General features: G+C 39.3%; 1 pseudogene; it reads right to left on the bottom strand.

Annotated features, from left to right (window-relative positions):
* Window positions 1-3,584: 3,584 nt before the first annotated feature.
* On the bottom strand, window positions 3,585-11,486 carry LOC121649038 (annotated as a pseudogene).
* Window positions 11,487-19,400: the final 7,914 nt, after the last annotated feature.

Genomic DNA, 19,400 nt, shown 5'->3' with positions numbered 1-19,400 from the left:
ATTTAAGTGTTAATGTTGAAGCTTACACATAAACCAAGGGGGGAGAGAGTGATTAGTTTGAGAAGACAGAGGCAGTAAGAAATTTCAGAGAATTTAGAGAAAATAAAGGTAGAGAGCAGAGAAAACAGTAGGAAAAGTAGGAAAAGAAGAAAGCTTAATTAGTAACACAGAGGTGAACTAAAGTCAACCATGCAGAACTGAGTGAAGACAGGGCTCATATACTCTGAAATTGTAAGACATAAGTTATTTGTTATTCTGTGAAAATTAATGTAGAGAATTAGTGAGGAAAAAATGTAAGGAGGACCAGGGATCCCACAATGACTGACATTTCTAAACAGTAGGACACTAATGTAGACAAGAGAATAAATGAAGAACAAGGATAAGAGAAAACAGAGAGGACCCAGATTGGACCCAGATCTGATTTAGTGTAAACAACTGGTATGCATGAAATGCTCTTCATGCATACCAGCTGTTTAGTTTGATGCAGTGGGTCACTGGAAAATTTTTAAGAAGACATGAATTTGAAGATAGAGAGTGCAATATTAGCATGCTATAAAGATTGTTTGTGTTTATTTTATTAAAGTTTGTTTTAAATTGTGTGAGATGATCATCTGTGTGTGAGTGTGTGAGGAGTTGAGTGAAAACAGATGTGTGAGTTAGAAGGGTCTTGAGAGTGTGTGTGAGCTAATGGGTGAGACACTGAGAGAGCTTTGTGTGAAATGTATGAGTGTGATATGACAGTTAATAAGTTGTGACTTACTGAGATTTAGAATGGACAGTTTGATGCATCTTTATAGTTAAAAAAAAGACATTGTTAAGGACACATGGAAATGAAATTACATGAGCTTCTTTAAGTTTATGTAAATTAAACAGGAGATTATAAGCTGATGAATGCAGAAAGATCTTCAGATAGTACTTTTTAGATGTATATCTTTATAGATATACTGAATGTGCAATTATAAATGAATAAATAAATATGAGCTTCCTTTTAGAGGCATTTAGAGGCTTTAGAAGAGAAGACTTGTTACTGGGGAGATAATTTAAATAAAATAATTCAATAACTGAATAAATATATATAAATTTAGAAATAAGAGGACAATAGGAGTAAATGTAAGTTTCTTGGAGAAGAAAACTTTTGTTTAGCAGGATATCTATGACACCCAAGTCTGCACAAGCATGGCCAGAAAGAGTTGTGTGTATGTGTCAGAATGTGAGTGTGTGCCCCGTCTGAGTGGATAAAGGGGGGTGAAGACAGCCTCCAGACCTATTTTTACTCAGTGCGCTCACAAGACAGCTGTAGCCCTAATGAATTTTTTTGAGGGGGAGCAAATGGGGTCTCCTTTCCAGTATGCCCATAGCCCAAGGGGAGGAAGCATTACCCCTACCTTCTCAATGTTTTAGGGGAAAGCATAACTGCTTTGTCTATCTCTGTTCCCTTCAGGAAGCTAGATGAGACATGATGAGTAAACTTCCTAAAACCATTAAGAAAAACAACATTATAGGTATTAGTTTCAGAGAAATTGCCTTCATGCACACCCACATCTCTACATAATTCTCTGACCTCATCCAAATTTGACATTTTCCCAACAACCAGCTGATCATTACGGGAAGTTCTATACCAAGCAAGACATTCCATTAGTTGGAGGAGTTCTGGGGGATTCTTTACAATTCAAAACAATTGGACAACATGAAAAAGAAATCTCTTCATCTGGGGTTTCTCTGCTTTTGTTCTGATTGCTTGTCAACAGAGTTTTAAAACAATGAGAGGAGGAATTTTTATTATTAAGAACTCTATGACAATAGAGATATTTAGCAGAAGAGTGAAATGCATAAAAGAAAAATAACTTTGCAATTAGCAATTTATTGTTCAGATTTTTACAATAAATGTATGCAGACTATGATATTATGGCTGTAGGATGCTTTATTAGTAAGTTCAATCATGACATTTCATTAGTTTGCAATGCAATATTACAGCATTAAAGGGGGAAAAAAAGGACTTTCAAAATGATAGATGTTGGCTATAACGTTATCCTATTGACCTAATGTGTGGGGAATTTAATAGTGAGCTTGAAGATTATTGGAATAAAGAAGATGGTTTTAAATGGATAGAAGATAATAGGAGATAAAAGGGAGTAATAAGATGTTACCATGATAACGATGAGGAGTGTGTGATTAGCAGACACTTAAAAAAGAATAGGGGTTTAATTTAGACTCACTTTTACTCAGAGAATTATATAGCCCAAGTGGACCACAATACTTAAGGTGTAATGGTTGTTTAAATAAATGTAAATTATAGGGAGCATTATAGCAAGCAGACATATGACTTTACCATGACACATATTTATTTAACAAGTTATTTTATGAGCGTTAATCATAATGTTTTATAATTTCCAAATTTAGAATCCAGCAGAGTTTGTTGGTATGTGGTCAACTCATAGACTGTATAAAAAAGATGGATGGAGCCTCCATGACGTCACCCTTTGGTTTCTGAAGGGCTGAAGTGAAGCTCATTGGGCCGTGTTCACCATCGCCATCTTGGCAGTATCACATGTGTCGTTATTCCCGGAAAATCCAAAAATAAGCAAAGAGGTTGAACTGAGAGGGGGACTGTGAAAGTTGGGGTGGATGATTGACACCCATCAAACTCTGAGCTGCCTGTAGCTAAGAGCTAATCGAGCTAACCCTGAGCTAATGGTGGCAAACCAGCTAACGGAGGAAGGCGGGCTTAAGCTACGCCGCACTGTTGTGCTGCACTCTCCCTTCCTGCTGCGGATATTGGATACCTGTCAATCAAAAGGACACACCCCTAATTATGCCAAATTTCAAGATTAAATAACATCTAAATGGATAAGTTTTTAACATGGGAGTCTATGGGGACTGACTCTAGTTTGGGGGTCAAACCCTTAAGGGGTGAACTGCAATTTTTGCACTTCCACATAGGCTTCACATTTTACCGCTGAATGTTGCTACATAAATAAATGGCAATTTAAGGAGGTCTGAAGATGGTTAATAACTTTTGTTCATTTTGTTTCATTCACAAGATGAAAAGAGTGAAAAAAAGAAAAGGAGACAAATTCTTTGGAAATTAGTTTGCCTGTTGATGATGAAGACTTAGTGAATCCATCAAGTATTAAACTGTTGGTTGCTTCTACTTTTGCTTGTTTATTCTGATAAGTGATAACTGAAGAAGATGAGAGCAAAGCTGAACAGAGCACAATAAGAAGAAGCTGTTGTTACTTTTTGTACTAAAACCCTTATTTATTATACATCTAGTTGGCGTCCGGAGCTCTTTTTACCTCCAAGAATTTTTGTCGCTTTACCCTCTTTAAGTAGTTCACATCAAAATGGCATCACAAACCAGAAAGAAGGTCCCCACAATGGTTTTTGCCAGATTAAAGTAAGGTCAGAAATGTAGCCTTATTGTGAATTTTTTCCCTACCCAACAAACTTTTTATTCTGAACAGTTTTTAGATACACCTTATGGTGCCTCTGGACACATCATCAGTGATATAACCTGGGATCACGGGGGTTTCGGGTCTTTCAACAATCAGACCCCCTCCCCCAGGCAACCCAGTCAGGGGTGATCAGGCCCCAGTTTGTGTCCAGGTAGCACTACCCTACTTGCCACGCCTCTCCCCTCTTGATCCACAACTACCTTGACGCCACTTCTGCTGCATCGGTGGCCAACTTCATGGCCCTACGCTGACTGGCTCCTGTGATGCCCAGCATCTTGTAAGACCTGCAGAGGAATTGGCCCACAAATCCTCAGCATCCCACTTCGATGGGTTGGCATCTTGCCCGTTAATTGTTGTTCCGGCACTCCTCCACTAGCTCTGAGTACTTTGCCCTCTTTCTCTGATGGGCCTCCTCCATCCGGTCCTCTCATGGCACAGTGACCTCCAAAAGAATTACCTGTTTGGTTGCTGCTGAGGTGTGACAATGTCTGGCCTTGATGTTGTCTTGGCGACCGCGTCTGGGAACTTCAGCTGCTTGCTCAGGTCAACACTCAACTCCCAATCATGCACCGTTGCCAACAAGCCAGGGTAGGTATTTTGGGTAGCTGCTGCAGGCTTCTCCCCAGCTCTGACAAAAGTAATGGTGTTCCTAACTGGGTGAAGGCTCTGGCTGTGGCTGATCCCAAAGCAGATAGTATCTGCTATAGCCTTCAGGACCTGGTTGTGTCTCCAGAGATAGCACCCTTCACCCAGGGGTCTCGGACAGCAGCTGAGGATTTTCTCCAGGGTTCCTCTTTTTTGGCAGGGGGCAAGCTGGTGTCTCCGCCCTCTCCCAGGTAAAGAAGTTAAATGGGTATAGGCAGCACATCATAGACCGCCTGGATCAAGAATTTTATGCGTTGGGGTTGACCTTTCCACAGCTCAGTCCATGTGACCTTGCACTCCACAGCTTACTCCCATCTCGTCCAGGCTCCCTGTGCTCTACCATAGCAAGGTGTTCTACCTTTACCTAAACCAGCTCCTCCCTGTGCCACTGTGCCCACCAGCACCCTTTGCTGTAGCCTTGAGTCTGCAACACCCACAGCCTCAGAAGCTCTCCACTTATGTCCTGTCCTAACCTTGATCCCAGCCTGGGTGACCTTTGGGTCACTGGACTCCTGGAATTGAAGCAGCTCCCTCAACCGACTGACCATGAACTCCTCACTCAGGCTGCTGATAGGGAGCTTCAGCATGTTGGTCTGCCCATACTGAGCGATGTGGCTCAGGCTTTGTGGCAGCCCCAGCCACCTGCAGAGAAACCTGCTGACCCTCATCTCGAAGCCCTCCACTGTTGAAATTGGGACTTTGTAGACCAAGAGGGGCCAAAGGATCTGAGGAAGGATATCATGCTGGTAAATCCAGGCTTTGTACTTTGCAAGACCAGTTCTTGGTTGGCTGCTTGTATGGAGACTACGTCTCTCAGGCTGCAGCTGAACACCTTTCCCAGGCTCTTCACAGGTTCCTCTGTGGGTGATGGTATGTTGGTGGTGCCAATTGAGAAGCAGAACCTGTCACCTTCCCTGTCTTCAGCACAAGAGACCTTGATTTACCTGATTTGAAAGACATAACAAGCCCAGGAGATCAATTATTCAAGGCCATTCAGGATCCACCTGCAGCCCTGAACAGGTGTGGTTGTCACTGTCAGGTCTTCCATGAAGGCTCGAATGGGTGGTTGTCGGACTCGGGATTTGGTGAGGGGCCCCCTACACTGGACTTCCGCAGACTTGACCAGCACGTTCATGGCGAGTGCAAAGAGGATGACCGAGATCATACATCTGCTGATAATCCGGGTACAAGGGACCTGAACTCAAACATTTAATAAAACCGTGTTTCCCCAACCCTTATATTAGAGGGGTGCCCCAACCCCACAACAGCAACTCCCGCCAACCCCAGAAGATCAAATGTATTTAATTTTCAAGAATTACTGAATTAATTAGAATAATTACTCAATATTTTATATATATTTTTCATGTATTTATTTTATTTAAAATAATTTCTTATTTTATTATTTAGGTTTTATTAATTTTGCACCAGATCACAGAAACTAGAAAATTTCAAAGAAATTTTGATGGGTGCCAATGCCCCTGTTGCACTGCCACCCCTGGCGTGCCAGCTGTGTGGCCGTAGAAAAGGTACCAGCTAGTGTAAGTGAGAATGTGTGAAAATGAGCCAAATGGGACCATGAAAGTAATAACATGAAAATGGCATGTGGCCACTAAATACTCATCTCCTTCTTTAACTTGTGAATGCACAAACATATTTGCCTTGGAAGATTTAAATACACTTCTCAAAAATGTTTCAGTAATACATTATGTTAAGGATATAATTTTTTAAGAATGAATGATCAGATATAGTGAATTTGAGTACATTTATTTTACAAGTCTTACTAAATACAGCTGACAGTTTTAGAAGTCATAATAGTATGGAGAAGAAATAGTATGAAGGAATTGTTACCGGACCTATACAGGTCATTGGCCGACATTCCAACACATAAGGCACATTGCAAGAACAAATACTTGTCAAATGAGTCAAAAGTAAACATACAGAATATTTGAGTTGTTCAGCAACTGTCATATTGATCATATCATATGACATTGGTTGCACACATTCCTTCTTACAAGAGGGGCCAGCAAAAACTAAATCAAAGACATTAAAACATGTGGGCACATGGCAAGAGCAAAAAAAAAGTTTCAGATGTCTAAGGCATGTAAGAAGGGTCTTGGAAACAAAATTTACACTGAAAAGTAAACATACAAAATATTGTAGTTGTTCAGTAATTGTTCTATACAGATAATCGGTAGCAATAACACATTTTTCTTACAAAAGAGGACAGCAGAAATGAAATCAATGACATTAAAATATGAGGGAACATAGCAAGAGCAAAAAATAATTTCAAATGACTGTAAGGCATGTAAGATGTGTTTTAGAAGTAAAGGCCACACTTTAAAGCAAACAGTGAATACTTTATTACAAAACTTTCAGCAAAAGTTATTTTGCAAAGCACTGAAAATGGGGCTGTGATAACTGTAATTTGTGTGTAATACACCAAACTGGAGGCGTGTGTGTTGGCTGTGATATGTATATGTGATCAAGGAGTGTGTTTTTTTCAGTCGTTGCTTTGGTGATAATTTGTGTGTAACCTTTGGATTGCAACAAATCATGTATGCATTTTTACTGCAGGAAAGAAGGTCCTCATTAAAGTCTCCACAAATGATGGCTGGTTTGTGGTCCATCATGTTTAACAAGTTTTGGATTTGTGGTAAAAACCTGTCTGTAGCTTGGTGGTCTGCATACCATTGAAATTAGTGCCCTCACTGGCTCTTCAACTTTGATAACGAGGTATTCAAGATCAGTCACATGTAGTAAATATCTCCGAGCTTCAGCTTGAATGTTGCTCTTACAAAAACGTGCAACTCCCCCACCATTTTTTTTAGCCATGTCACCATAGTTGGGATAGGATACATGTCTGTTATGGGTGAACATGTTGCATCCTTCTAACTGGAAATCAGGTGAGACAGATAATCCAGACAAGTGTGTTTCAGTTAGACATAAAACATCAGCTAACCCGAGTTCATGATGACATTTTAGATCTTCAGTGTGGCATGGTAGTCCTTGTGTGTTGTGGTGAATGATCGTCAATGTTTGATTGGTGAGCTGTGGCATCTTCACAAGCTGCAACAGTGGTCTTGTGTTTTCAAATGAAGCTTGCCTCATGTCCTGCAGTGCAACTGTGATTTGTGGATCAGCATAAATTTTTTTTTTCAAATTCTGTTATGTACAGTCTTTGAAGTGAGGTGGTTTGGCTGTGGGCAACATAAGTCATTCCAGGCTCAAAGACAAGCTTTAAACAAACCACAGATGATTGCAATGTCATGCCCTGCACTTTGTGAGCTGTACAAGCAAATGCAAACTTCAAAGGAAACTGTCTCCGAATGAAACCTTTTATGCTCATGTTCTCCTCAGATCTTTCAATGTAAACTAAGTTGTCTGATGGTCCCATAATCTTTTTGCAATATTTTTGACCTGCAGTTGAATTATCAAGTTTCAGTCCAATGAGGGTAACAGTTGTGTTTTCACCTGGTCCAGGAGTTACAATATTACAATAGTTCCAAATGTACCATTAACCATTCCATCCTCCACATCTAGGTTTCTAATGAGCATAACACGTATGCCGGGTGCTGCTTGGATGTTGTCTGGCAAATCTGTGATTTTACCTGTGGCCCCACATTTGATCCTTTCTCCTGTTTGTGGATTCTTTTTGTAGTCATCTGCTGGAATGTCTATGGCATCTGTATGGAGAGCAGCCACAGTAGCACTGTTGTGGTTATGAACTTCTTTGTTTGTTGCAAATATATGGAGAACTTCACGCAGGCAGTCCTTGATGTCTTGGACTCTTTGCATGAGTAAGGATTTGTCAGCATCTTCAAGAAGATCTTCTCTTTGTTTTACTCTTATCCTGTTTAGGAGTTCTGCAAAGGTCTGATCATCTTTTTGACGCATGATCTCTGTCAGGTTAACCATCTGAAAGTTTTCTTTCCAAAGATCAAGTTCGCCTTCTTCATACACACACAGTGGTTTTGCCTTTCCAAGTGGTGGTAACTGGAAAAAGTCTCCAACTGCAAGCACAGATGTCCCACCAAATGTTTTTTTGTTTCCTCTGATTTGCTGAAATCTCCAGTGGACATAGGCCAAGAGATGTTTTGAAACCATGAATATTTAATCAATGATCAAGATTTCTGCTTTTGACAGTACTGCTCTCAATTCATCCAGAGAATTTCCAAGACCTTGGTAAGGCGGTTTCAGAGATCTTGGGAGCTTCAGAATGGAGTGCAGCATTTTTCCGGAGATGTTGAAAGCTCCAGTGCCAGTAAATGATCTTAGTAGCACTGCAGGCTGAGGCTTGTCAGCTTGGTCTCTGAATCTGGGGAGCTGGCGCAAAATCTTGGTAGCTTCTTCATGAATACACTTGAAGACATGAGATTTTCCACAGCCTGCTCCTCCCGATACAAAATAAAAGAAGGGTTCAGGATTGTGTCTCCATATACGCTGCAGACACCAGTCATGCACAGTATAGAAAATAGATGCTTGTATTTCATTTAGACTTTGGTACATTTTTCTGACGACATCAGGGCTCAACTGTGGAATATGTATTCCTGGAATGTTTGAACTTCTGTCACGATTCACTTCATATTCAGGAATGTTATCTCTTTCATCTTCATTAATGGGTTTCCTTTGGTTTAAACATTCCAGACGATCAAGTGCAAAAAAGTTCCAGGCATTAAGAACAGGTCCTTTTTCTTTCAGCTGTTCCACTGCCTTGTCAAATTCTTTGCCATGTCCTTCGTATTGTTTTTTGTTGAAGTCAACCATCTTTTGAACTGGAAACCCTCATTTACAAGCATGTTTGTAGAACTGCTCATATGTTGGGTATTGCTAATTTTTCAGGTCATTATTTGATCTATGTGGGAAGTACAGTTTAAGCAGTCGGCAATAATACTTTTCAGATTGTTTTTTTTCTGAAAACCGGGTATATCTGATAACAGCAGGCTTGCCAGATGTTCTTTTTTAAATAAATCCAGGACCATCCAATAGAGCAATGATATTTTTGCCTCTGTAATTTGAAGCGAAATCAGCCATACACATTCCTTCAAATTCCTGATTTCGTGGCCTGGCTGCATATTTGTCAGGAAGTCCTGACATCCACACATTTTCACTTTCAGGTGATATATCTAGTAATCTGCTCATGGGAAGGCTCATTTTGATCGCATCATCATCAGTTTGTAAAAACAAAATTTGCCGTGAGCATCTCTTCAGTGGCAAGCTGCATGTCCGGGCCACAGACTCTTGAGCACTGACCTCCCTGTGTTTCATATATGCCTGCATTATGGTTTTCATCTCATCTTTTTCATTAACATTTGATTTTTTTCACCTCACAGATGACTCCATCAAGGAACTCTGTCATCTCATGTTCAGGCTTAGAGATGTATGACATCATATAGGCTAAACAGCTATAGTCATCAATAACATATTGGATATCCATGTTGGCATTCCAGGCTCGCAGTAGATCTGCATTGACCCAGCATTCCTTAAGAGTACGCTTCAAGTGAATCACGCAGCTGTTGGTTAAATTAAAGATATCGTCCAAATATTCTTGACAGGTCATGTTGCAAAAACTTGATCAATTCCACAAAGAGAGGAGACTGAAGGCAGGGTGATTGTAATGTTTCCACAGAACTACAGGACACAGGATGTTAAAAACTGGATTTCACTTGACACCTACACTAACTGCATTCAAAACACCCCTGATAATTACACCCCTGTCATATGGCACTGCACACCAGTTCAACAATTTTGGAAAGAATCATAGAATCTTTTTCTCATTTCATGAGCTGTCACATCCCTCTGGATCCCTCACTATGTCTAGCAGATGACACATCAAACATCTGTCTAAATAAATCAAACATAACAGTTCTCATTTTAGCACTTAATATCACAAACAAAACAATACTCATAAACTGGAAATGGAAAAGACAAACCAACACCGTACAATGGAAAAACTAACTTTCAGTCACATTTCTACAAAAGAAAGTTAATACAATTGAAGAACTTATTCATTTTCTCCCCCTCTTACTCCTTGAGACCCAGCTCCTCCCCAAACGGAAAGGTTCCTAGGATTATTATTATTAGTAGTAGTAGTAATAATAATAATAATAATAATAATTGTTTTACCATTGTTATTATAAATTAATTTAGTTATCTATTATTTATGTACATGTATATGTTTATAATTATATGTGCACATGTACTGTAATTGTTGCGCCTTCTATTGCAAACAAAATGAGTTAATTTATGATAAACGTATATTAAAAAAAAAAAAAAAAAAAATTCACATTTTCTGCCTTTTTCGTGCCGCCAGGAAAAGTCCGGTGAACAGTGCAACCGATGGTCTGCAGTGACTTGAACAATAAGTGGCTCATTATTTTGTAGGGATATGTTTTGTTTTGGGTTTTTTTTTTTACAGGAAATCATACAAACCATTTGTGAAAGCAGCCTGAACTGGTGAAACTCGCTGCATCTTTCTGACAAAAATAAAACATATTAACATATCTAACTGAATAAATGATTAAAAAAGTGAAAAGTGTCACTCAATGTACCAGAGCAAGAGCAGCATTTCTCCAGCTCATTTACTCAAGTAAAAGTAAAGCGTATGGTGCAATAAAAACACTCTTTTTTTGTAAAAAGCTGATCAAGTAAATGTTATAAAGTAAAAATGTGACTTTTGACTTTTCACCTCTGATGAATTTATTAATGATTTTTTTTGTGGTAAGGGCAGTGTTCAGCTTCTGGTAAGGGCCTTAGTTTTCCTGTACATGTACATTTTTTTGACCACATGTTTTCGGTGTTAGGAAAGGCCACTCAACGCCTAGATCACAGTCTTACTCACATCCTGCTGCTGTGAAGAGAAAAGGTCAAGTATTAATGTTCAGCTAACAAAGAGCTTCTGCCATTATTACTGGGCTCTTCATTAAATTACTAAACTAATTAAACAAAATAAAAAGAACATTTAATTGATTAAATATTCCACCTTTTCTTGCCAGCTCTTTGTTTTCTTCTCCTTCTGTTTGATGTGTGGAAGAAATTTTTACTTATTATGCTCTAATCACACCTATAATTACTTCCTTTACTATATTCATTTACACTTTTTACATTGTACATTTTTACTCATCATGCTTTAATTCACTTTTAAGGTTTATTCTCTTCATATACATGCTCTGTTAAAAGTTCCCTACGAGGGTAAGATGACCTTTAGCTGGTCTTGCACCAGACCCTTAGTCAGACTGGTTCTGGTGGAGACAACTATGTGAGGTTGTTTTGACGCCAGCTCTTGGAGTTGTGTGTCCACCCAAGGTCTTCAGGAAGAAGGATTCTTTCTACAGAAATGTACAACTATTGTTTTTCTTCTTGCCTCCCCAGAGTCTCTCTCACCTTCATGCGCGTAGAGACGACCACTCTAAATTGCTTACAAGTCATTCTGTATTCAATAATTTTCCTGTAACAAACTTTTTTATACTTTTACTTATTCCAGATGCTGACCAGAACTACAGTGACTCACTTCCTTACTACATAGTGGTGTACTGTGTTGTGTAAACATTTTAATGCTGTCTTTCCCAAAATTATCTCAGATTTATACTTCAGCTGCATAGTGGATCATTTATTTTTTTTATACAGCATGACTGAAAATGTGTTTCATTATTCTGTATATATATTTAGTTACATTTTTGGTTTTCAATATATATTTTTATTTCGGCTTTTGATTTTAGTTGATATGTTGGTTTTATTCTTTTTCCTATAATGTATGCCATGCACAGAAAAACGTTTGTTTTCCTGTACACGGCGGCCACTCATTGTCTAAATCGCAGTCTCACTCACATCCTGCGACTGTGCAGGGAAAAGGTCACGTATTATTGTAAACAGTAATGATGAAAAAGTCTTTTTTTTTTTTTTTTTTTTTGCTTTGCTGCTCACTTCCTCTATTCACCCACTTGTACACATATAATCATATATTAGCAAATAATTTCTCTTGTATATGTGTGTGCTTGGCTGGGATATTGGGAAAGGAAATAGTTCATTTTGTTATTAAATTTCTCCAGCATTAACACACTAACATTTCTTTCATCTGGCAAAATCACAGGATGGAAAAAGTTCATCAGATTTTTCCATTAATTTAAGAACAAGTCACAATCAAGATGGGATTTAATTCTATTGCTGATCCTCCTAAAACCAGCAATGCAATAGACTGAACAAATGCCAGATCCGTTCTTACCACAAGGATATAACTCTTTAAACATATCTGGTCACCAGGGGCTCCGAGATCCACCTATTGAATGTGGTCTTCATTTGTTACAGTTTATTATAACATTGCATTTTTATTATAATTATTAGTTTTATTATGACATAGCGATTATGCCCTGGTCGCCTAGTTAAGGACAGCACAAACTAACCTTCAGAGTCACCAGGAGGTTTTATTTAGTCCGATCCACCACGCACACCATCACACACAGCATTTTATAAGGATACTGTAAGTGTTTGATGTTCATCCTGACACGTTCATGGGACCAAATTGCATGCTGCTGTCCAAGTTCAGGAGTAATTTATTGGCCATTTGTATATAAAGCTGCTTTTTTATTATTTGAATATAACTGTGTGACTATTTTTACTAAGTTATCACTTTAAAAATGAGGACAGAGTGATTTCAGTGAGCACCTTTATTATTATTATGATTTATTTTCATTCAATTCCTTCTGTCCCAAAATACTTATAAAAATGTGAGAATATTTGCAATAAAAGATTGATGGATGGGGCCTATTATTATGTTTAACACAAGTACTTCCCTCTTGTGGGGCAAACTCACCCTTGGGTCCCTAAATTGTGAAACAAAGCTTTTAGCCATTATAAATGGATCTAGCTCCCAGTTTGGATACAGACCACAGACCTCTTTGCATTTATTAGCAAGCTTAAGGTTTTCCCATTTGATTGAGTTTATAATTAAATTGCCTAAATCTCTGTAGTAAGATTTACTGTTTTCTGTTTGTTTTTTTTTAACTCTGCATCTTAAACATTTCTTTGCTTTTATTGCTGCAGTTTAAGATGTCACTTTTTGTGATGAATCATCATTTTTTATTATACGTCAAGCTGACGTCCGGAGCTCTTCTTTTACCTGAAAGTATTTTGCCACATCACTAGCTTAATGTTATTCACTACAAATTAGCATGTTTCAGAGGAGAAGATCTTCATATGATGAAGTTTTCATATCACAGAAACGACTATGAAGACACCAAGAACACTAAAAGAGGAAATGACAGTACGGCACCAAGAAGAGGGAAAGGGAAAGTCAACAGTACGATGGCTTCACAAAACTGCAGAATGTTTTCAAGGACAATAAACAGCAAGATGGCATCACAAGCCAGAAAGAGGATCACCACACAATGGAGCTACTTCATCACAAAAACCACAAAATGCCGTCACAAATCCACATTCCACATCACCTGTTCCCACAGAATAAACAACACCCTAATTTGTCTTCATGAGTACAACCATACACTGAAAACAAGCATTAAATCCTCTTTCCTGATCTAAATATGTGACGTGGGTGTGACTGTTTCAACTGTGCTTCACATTGTATAATATGTTGTAATAATTGCAACTGAACCTCTAACCAAAATGACCTCATCCAGTTTCTGAGTGTTCTTCTTTCCTTTTCCTTTTTGGTTTTTTGGGTTCTTGCTTTTGGTTTTCGTTCAGATTTCGGCAGTGTTGATTTTGAATCTGCCTGAGGAAGGATTTATGAGTTAAAGGAGAAGCTTTAGCACTCTAGGGCTGTCATGGTGGCTGCACTGCTGGTGCAGTTCCGCATTCAGGCTCATTCGCTGCACCTAGGTGTCCCTGATTGCTCCCTCTTCCCACCTGTGCGGCTCCCTACCTGAACCCTCTCCAGTCTCTCCTTTCCTGCCAGATGGTCAACTATTCTAACCTTGTTGAGATCTAGAGTTGTTCTCGTATTTTCAGACCTCCCGTTATCGACCCTGTTGCGTTCCTGGACTGCTCTTGTCCAACCCACGTTGGATTGTTTTTTCTGTCAGTTGCCTGCCTGAACATTGAACCCTGTTTTGGACTGACCACAGATTTGTGCCTTCTCCTGATAAGTAGCCTGTTGTTGCTTCTCTGTGTATGATCTTGCCTTTCCATGACCACGTCTTTTGCATAGTGGACTCATACCCTGATATCTATAGTTTTTACAGAAACCAGCGCCACACGCCTTCGGACTGTTCTCAGATTCCCACATCCCTGTCTGCTCTTAATAAACCACATCTCATTCAACCACAATCCTGTGTGAGGCTGAATTTCCAGGTCTTCATGACTATATCATTACAGTACTATCTGGCCAACATGGACCTGTCACCCACTCAGAAGTGGCACTTGTAGTGATTTAGCATAATTAAACATTACCTATATTTAATTAAAAAATCATTTTAATAATTACATAAAATTGGGTAATTATTATTCTTACCTCGGGAGCACCACCACACTAGAGCTTTGATACCAACCTAATGGCAGTGTGGACACCATTAGAGTACTAAATGAATTAATTTAATAAATTAATTCAAGCTAATCAAATCAGTTATGAGTCTCTAGACACTATTAACGTGAATTCTTAATTCGAAGGGAACCAAAACATGACTTCAAAGGAGGAAATCACAATGACCAAACCAGTTTGGGATAAATATGAAATCTTTATTATTAGTCTAATCATGCATAAATGTCAAAGGAAATATTTACAGAAGACTTTGAATGCCACACCACTAGCTTAATGTTATTCACTACAAAATAGCATGTTTCAGAGGAGAAGATCTTCATATGATGAAGTTTTCATATCACAGAAACGACTATGAAGACACCACGAACACTAAAAGAGGAAATGACAGTACGGCACCAAGAAGAGGGAAAGGGAAAGTCAACAGTACGATGGCTTCACAAAACTGCAGAATGTTTTCAAGGACAATAAACAGCAAGATGGCATCACAAGCCAGAAAGAGGATCACCACACAATGGAGCTACTTCATCACAAAAACCACAAAATGCCGTCACAAATCCACATTCCACATCACCTGTTCCCACAGAATAAACAACACCCTAATTTGTCTTCATGAGTACAACCATACACTGAAAACAAGCATTAAATCCTCTTTCCTGATCTAAATATGTGACGTGGGTGTGACTGTTTCAACTGTGCTTCACATTGTATAATATGTTGTAATAATTGCAACTGAACCTCTAACCAAAATGACCTCATCCAGTTTCTGAGTGTTCTTCTTTCCTTTTCCTTTTTGGTTTTTTGGGTTCTTGCTTTTGGTTTTCGTTCAGATTTCGGCAGTGTTGATTTTGAATCTGCCTGAGGAAGGATTTATGAGTTAAAGGAGAAGCTTTAGCACTCTAGGGCTGTCATGGTGGCTGCACTGCTGGTGCAGCTTCCGCATTCAGGCTCATTCGCTGCACCTAGGTGTCCCTGATTGCTCCCTCTTCCCACCTGTGCGGCTCCCTACCTGAACCCTCTCCAGTCTCTCCTTTCCTGCCAGATGGTCAACTATTCTAACCTTGTTGAGATCTAGAGTTGTTCTCATATTTTCAGACCTCCCGTTATCGACCCTGTTGCGTTCCTGGACTGCTCTTGTCCAACCCACGTTGGATTGTTTTTTCTGTCAGTTGCCTGCCTGAACATTGAACCCTGTTTTGGACTGACCACAGATTTGTGCCTTCTCCTGATAAGTAGCCTGTTGTTGCTTCTCTGTGTATGATCTTGCCTTTCCATGACCACGTCTTTTGCATAGTGGACTCATACCCTGATATCTATAGTTTTTACAGAAACCAGCGCCACACGCCTTCGGACTGTTCTCAGATTCCCACATCCCTGTCTGCTCTTAATAAACCACATCTCATTCAACCACAATCCTGTGTGAGGCTGAATTTCCAGGTCTTCATGACTATATCATTACAGTACTATCTGGCCAACATGGACCTGTCACCCACTCAGAAGTGGCACTTGTAGTGATTTAGCATAATTAAACATTACCTATATTTAATTAAAAAATCATTTTAATAATTACATAAAATTGGGTAATTATTATTCTTACCTCGGGAGCACCACCACACTAGAGCTTTGCTACCAACCTAATGGCAGTGTGGACACCATTAGAGTACTAAATGAATTAATTTAATAAATTAATTCAAGCTAATCAAATCAGTTATGAGTCTCTAGACACTATTAACGTGAATTCTTAATTCGAAGGGAACCAAAACATGATTTAAAGGAGGAAATCACAATGACCAAACCAGTTTGGGATAAATATGAAATCTTTATTATTAGTCTAATCATGCATAAATGTCAAAGGAAATATTTACAGAAGACTTTGAATGCCACACCACTAGCTTAATGTTATTCACTACAAAATAGCATGTTTCAGAGGAGAAGATCTTCATATGATGAAGTTTTCATATCACAGAAACGACTATGAAGACACCACGGACACTAAAAGAGGAAATGACAGTACGGCACCAAGAAGGGGGAAAGGGAAAGTCAACCGTACGATGGCTTCACAAAACTGCAGAATGTTTTCAAGGACAATAAACAGCAAGATGGCATCACAAGCCAGAAAGAGGATCACCACACAATGGAGCTACTTCATCACAAAAACCACAAAATGCCGTCACAAATCCACATTCCACATCACCTGTTCCCACAGAATAAACAACACCCTAATTTGTCTTCATGAGTACAACCATACACTGAAAACAAGCATTAAATCCTCTTTCCTGATCTAAATATGTGACGTGGGTGTGACTGTTTCAACTGTGCTTCACATTGTATAATATGTTGTAATAATTGCAACTGAACCTCTAACCAAAACTACCTCATCCAGTTTCTGAGTGTTCTTCTTTCCTTTTCCTTTTTGGTTTTTTGGGTTCTTGCTTTTGGTTTTCGTTCAGATTTCGGCAGTGTTGATTTTGAATCTGCCTGAGGAAGGATTTATGAGTTAAAGGAGAAGCTTTAGCACTCTAGGGCTGTCATGGTGGCTGCACTGCTGGTGCAGTTCCGCATTCAGGCTCATTCGCTGCACCTAGGTGTCCCTGATTGCTCCCTCTTCCCACCTGTGCAGCTCCCTACCTGAACCCTCTCCAGTCTCTCCTTTCCTGCCAGATGGTCAACTATTCTAACCTTGTTGAGATCTAAAGTTGTTCTCATATTTTCAGACCTCCCGTTATCGACCCTGTTGCGTTCCTGGACTGCTCTTGTCCAACCCACGTTGGATTGTTTTTTCTGTCAGTTGCCTGCCTGAACATTGAACCCTGTTTTGGACTGACCACAGATTTGTGCCTTCTCCTGATAAGTAGCCTGTTGTTGCTCCTCTGTGTATGATCTTGCCTTTCCATGACCACGTCTTTTGCATAGTGGACTCATACCCTGATATCTATAGTTTTTACAGAAACCAGCGCCACACGCCTTCGGACTGTTCTCAGATTCCCACATCCCTGTCTGCTCTTAATAAACCACATCTCGTTCAACCACAATCCTGTGTGAGGCTGAATTTCCAGGTCTTCATGACTATATCATTACAGTACTATCTGGCCAACATGGACCTGTCACCCACTCAGAAGTGGCACTTGTAGTGATTTAGCATAATTAAACATTACCTATATTTAATTAAAAAATCATTTTAATAATTACATAAAATTGGGTAATTATTATTCTTACCTCGGGAGCACCACCACACTAGAGCTTTGATACCAACCTAATGGCAGTGTGGACACCATTAGAGTACTAAATGAATTAATTTAATAAATTAATTCAAGCTAATCAAATCAGTTATGAGTCTCTAGACACTATTAACGTGAATTCTTAATTCGAAGGGAACCAAAACATGACTCAAAGGAGGAAATCACAATGACCAAACCAGTTTGGGATAAATATGAAATCTTTATTATTAGTCTAATCATGCATAAATGTCAAAGGAAATATTTACAGAAGACTTTGAATGCCACACCACTAGCTTAATGTTATTCACTACAAAATAGCATGTTTCAGAGGAGAAGATCTTCATATGATGAAGTTTTCATATCACAGAAACGACTATGAAGACACCAAGAACACTAAAAGAGGAAATGACAGTACGGCACCAAGAAGAGGGAAAGGGAAAGTCAACAGTACGATGGCTTCACAAAACTGCAGAATGTTTTCAAGGACAATAAACAGCAAGATGGCATCACAAGCCAGAAAGAGGATCACCACACAATGGAGCTACTTCATCACAAAAACCACAAAATGCCGTCACAAATCCACATTCCACATCACCTGTTCCCACAGAATAAACAACACCCTAATTTGTCTTCATGAGTACAACCATACACTGAAAACAAGTATTAAATCCTCTTTCCTGATCTAAATATGTGACGTGGGTGTGACTCTACCCGCATCGACCAGGAGCGGAGAACGGACAGGAGTCGAGCATATCAGAGACACCAGCCCGAATTAAGAGGCAAGCCCCCGAGCCATCCACCAGTCTCCGTCTCCTTGCCGTCTTCCACTATGACGGCCGAGGAGCCCATGCAGTTGGGATGGACCTGACTGCCCTCTCGAGAAGGAATGAAGCTACCAGGAAGGACTTTGTTTCTATTGTGGGGGAAGCAGTCATCAGGCATTTCGATGCCCTTTAAAAGGCTGGACTCAGCAGGAGAAGTGAGGCACCTATTGAGTCAGAGATGAGCACCAGATTTCTCATCCATGTTTTCTGTACACTCCCAGTTACAAATAAATGGTTTGTCAAAACAAATATCTGTCTTTATTGACTGTGGTGCAGACACTGCCTTTCGAGACATTAATTTAGCTAAAACATTAAACATCATGACACAAGTAGAGTATATCATTACAGTGGCGGTGTTTCTTTAACCCACACAAAGGCCTCCACCATGTAAGATTATTTACAACAGAAGAATTGTGAAAGCCACTCTTTAATATGTAGATAGCTACTTTTTTCCTTTATGGCAGACATACTGATATAAATTCTGAAAATTTATTAACTTTTTTGTTAGTTGGATCTCACATTAGTCATTGTAAAAATGTCCAGGATTTTCCAACACAGAAGGTGATAATATGAACACTATCTATCTATCTATCTATCTATCTATCTATCTATCTATCTATCTATCTATCTATCTATCTATCTATCTATCTGTCTGTCTGTCTGTCTGTCTGTCTGTCTGTCTGTCTGTCTGTCACTATCTGCATGAGCACAAACATACACCATGTGGCTTTTTTTTCCCCACATGGCACAATTTGCATCATGTCCTTTTTTT

Source organism: Melanotaenia boesemani, chromosome 11 (genome assembly GCF_017639745.1).
Source record: "Melanotaenia boesemani isolate fMelBoe1 chromosome 11, fMelBoe1.pri, whole genome shotgun sequence".
Lineage (NCBI taxonomy): Eukaryota > Metazoa > Chordata > Actinopteri > Atheriniformes > Melanotaeniidae > Melanotaenia > Melanotaenia boesemani.
This window is presented reverse-complemented; position numbering and strand designations above follow the sequence as displayed.